We start from the raw sequence: 4,248 nt of genomic DNA, 5'->3' as shown, positions 1-4,248 counted from the left end.
AAGGGAATTTGACCTTTCTCCCCAAAAAGTAAAAAAAAATTAATATCCCCTCTTATATTGTGAATATCGTAAACAATATTCGTTCTACGAAAACAATCATGCAGAATGAATTTTAAGTTAAATTAATTAGCTTTTGAATTAGCCCATAATAACATGTTTGGGCTCAGTAATCTTCTTAAAAATGGTAGATAATAAAAATATTGATAAGTAGAATTTTAAACAAATACAAAAATAAACAAATAAATAAACCTATTCAGGTTATAATAGTTGAATAGTTTTGTATCAAAAGTTAATTTATCGATTTCTGAAAAATAAAATTCTTTTTTGACAAATTTTATTTAAAAATTCCAAGTATCCACTGTCAAGAAGATATTACAAATCAACATTGTCAATAAAAATTTATCTTATCTACATGAAATACTTCCATAATAATTTTAAAAAAAAACTTCTTTTTCATCTCGAATTTTCAAAAGTGAATCTATATTGACTTTAATAAAGGAATTTTTAATAAATTATATATATTTGTATACGTTTTTTCAACTTTTTCTTCTCAAATTACACTTCAATATTTTTTTTTATCTAATAATTTTAATAGAATCTTTGCTCCTTCCGCCCAAAACCTTAATGAACAAATTTTCAGAACTTCAAAAATTTCCACCGAGATCTCTTTCTTCTACTCACAAAAATGAGTAATAAACTATAAAGAAAAAATGTACCACTGCATGGCCTCGGATTCGGAGCTTGTTAAGGCCATGCTGTTTCATGACCAACGGTTGTGCAAGATGATTTGGTCAGAATCACGCTCAACCACAAAGGTTCCTCCCGATTAAAGATACTCACTCTATAGAGAGGATCCATGCCCAATTACCCCTAATAATAAACTATAATAATTATCTTGTTTATTTCAAGATGTGACCTTCCAATGTGAGAACTTAGCAAGTTATTAAGTCTGATAAAAACCAAATTTAAAAGGACTAAGTTACTTCATTACTTATTTGAAAACAATTGAGAAAATGAGGAAATGATATCTATAAATTTCCAAAACACTTAACAATAGATATATATAAAAAAACTATAAATATTTCACATCGACTAAACCTTTTAAAACACTTGGATAAATCATTAACTATGAGAATATATTCACAATTTCTCTTAGTTGGTCATCAGTGAATCACCTTGAATAAATTAATGTTTTGTATTAATTAAATATTGTATTATAATTAAACTTTTTCAAAAATCTCCATACTTGAAGTTATTTTTAGCCTACCTTATCAAGGAGATCGAACAGCAATACTGTAATGTTTTATCTGGAATTTCAATTCGTGACAAAACACGAATAACAATAAGCGAATGAGCTCTACAGATTATTTAATCTAAAGTTCGATTCCAGCCTGGGCGGATAGAAATTTATTAGACGGCGAACCCAAGGTTGGCCTACCTTCTACGCCATAACCCCTGATGAAGACCAGAAACTCAGGTCGAAACGTCGGCATAAAATAAATAAATATGGTCTTGTTTATTTATGTTGTTCTTTGCTGACCGCATCTCCCGATAAACTTCTCCAACCATTAATGATATTTAAAATATATCGAGGCGAAAAGAATAAATATAAATTAGAAGTGGCTTTTGATCGAGTCTGGTTCCCGCGACTGCTATACAAGATCCGTAAATTCCTACCCCCTATGTACTTCCTCATTATCCGCTCTTATCTCTCCGACAGACTTTTTCAAGTAAATCACAACAGCGCTTATTCGTCCCTATTTCCTCAGTCTGCTGATGTACGTCAGGGTAGTATCCTTGGTCCTATTCTTTATACAGTTTTTACAGATAACATCCCAACCCAACCGCTCAAACCTGCTTGTTTCAAATCTAGCTTCTCCTTCATGCTCAATGAGTATAGATAAGTTATTCAAGAAATGATATACACATATTTACTCATTTGGGAAATAATTAAGTTCACAGGACAAAAAAAAATCGAGCAAATCGAATTTGTACTAGCAAAGATACAACTTATTAAAACCTGTTTACTACAGATGTCCATTTTAAAGATAAATAAATTGACTACATAGCTAAACATAAATAATAAAAAATCTTAATTTTGGCAAAATACAATATCAGGACATATTTCCTCACCACTAACTTGATAATGAGAAGTTAAGAATACAGCTGCCACAATCAAGGGATATTAGAGCTCCAAGTGTTAATTCAATACTAATAATGAAAAAAATAAATAAAATAGAAAGATAATAACAACAATAAAGTATTAATATTAGAGCCTTAAAAAAGTAAAACATACAGAGAAAAGAACTTTAATAAGCTTGCATTTTGATTCGTTGACTTTAATGTGCCGATTGTTATGACAGGGCTCAATTAGGAATCAGAAAATCGCCAGGAAGGTATTGAGATTTGTTGAGATACCAGCGGTGAAGAGCAAGTAGAGAACTGGACCCAGAAGGCTGCCTTGGGAAACACCAGCTCAACTAAATAATAATTGATGATTTCAACGCGGAACTAAGTATAAGGACTGGTGAGTTTGAAAGACAATCCGGTCGAAAGCTTGAGCTATATCCATGAAGGCACCAGTGCAATCTTGCTTGCTTTCGAGTGCATAGGATACATGGTCAGCAACACAAAAACCTTGTAGTACCGAGGAATAAACTGAGCGAAATCCAAACTGATACAAAGAGGTATATTGAAATTAGGAGTTTTTCAAAAACTTTTAAAAGGTTCAAGAGTAAGCTATTTGGTCAATATGACAAAGTATTATTGGTAGGTTTGCCTGTTCAGAGGAAAAGATAGTTATGGAGTGTTTCTACATCAAAGGAAAGTGAGTTGCGTGATGGATAAAATAGTATAGATTGGCAAGGAATACAACACGTATATTAGCAAGTTGTTGAAGGATCTGGAAAAGGAAAAGGGCGCATCCAGAAGATTTTCATGGCTTTAATTTATTTATTAGATATTTAAACTCAGAAAGATTGAAAGCTTTAGGGCGTGGGAGAAGAGGAATCGGTGAAGAGAGGCATTATTAAAGTTCAACTGAATGGGTGGAATCAGGTTCAGGATGGGGAGTGTTTTTGCTGGACTGGTACTTGACAAATTAGTATGATTGGGCATATCAGATATGTTTAAAAATATTTTGTGGAAGTTCTCATGGATCCCCTGAATATAGCAGATGATCGTTTGAATTAAATCAGCACCCGACTTATATCCAAGTTGCAGTAAAAATTTCTGTAAAGATTTATAGCTTTATTATATCTATGACTTCAACTCTCCCAAGAATCTGTAGCGAGAGGAACAAAGAGTTCAACAACAATCCACTAGAGCGCAGCCTTACCAAAGCTCTCAAATTTATATATTATTGTATTTTATAAAAACATATTATTAATTTTGTACATACTACTTAGCAATGTCGATAAAATAATAAATAAACGATGGCAAAATAACGCACGAAACTACCTCAAGCAGATAAGATAAGAACGCTTCTCGGTCACAGCCATATGCACTAGGTAATAAGGGTTTTAAAGAGAACATCACTGATCCCCAGTCACTACTTAAGATAGCTACGGTTTATAATATCTAAATGGTTGTTATTTTTTGTAACTCTTCATATGATCTCTCTCCTCTACTTACCTAGCTACCCTCCGGGCTTACATTTCTCCTTCGCCTCTGTCGGAATAGTACCCGGCAGAACGGAGGCACCTTCCTGCATGACTGTGGAGGCTAGCTACCCTCCAAGTCTGCATTCCTTCCTCGTGTTTATCGAAATAGTACCTGGTAGGACGAGGTTACCATCCTCCGAGATATAACGGGTGTCACCCGTTAGTTTCATCTTATCTAGTCATGTTCCTTGTCAACTATCGACAAATTGAACTACTTTATGTTTACAAAAACATGACCATGGTTTAAAAACCTTTATTATTTATTTTTTTGTTATAGGAACCTCTACAATTTTTTATTTCAAAATTTACCAACACTTCTTGTATCCATTTCTTTATTTTGTCGATCGAACTGCTTCACATTACTCCTTTATTTTTTTGTACTCTTCAGTGGCCTGTCTTCTTTATCTTTGTAGCGTCCTCGCATAACTTGCTTTCTACTACTAATTAACATTATTCATCGACGAAACTGTTCTTTTTTTCTCTTTTCCTAAAATATTATTTCTTTCATTTTTCTTGTTCAACGTTTTTCTTTTCTTTTTCTTTTTCTTGTATCCATTTCTTTATTTTGTCGATCGAACTGCTTCAC

This window comes from Halyomorpha halys, unplaced genomic scaffold (assembly GCF_000696795.3).
Source record: "Halyomorpha halys isolate HHAL.00 unplaced genomic scaffold, Hhal_1.1 Scaffold954.1, whole genome shotgun sequence".
Classification (NCBI taxonomy): Eukaryota; Metazoa; Arthropoda; class Insecta; order Hemiptera; family Pentatomidae; genus Halyomorpha; species Halyomorpha halys.
The sequence above is the reverse complement of the archived record's forward strand: the minus strand, read 5'-3'. Positions refer to the sequence as shown.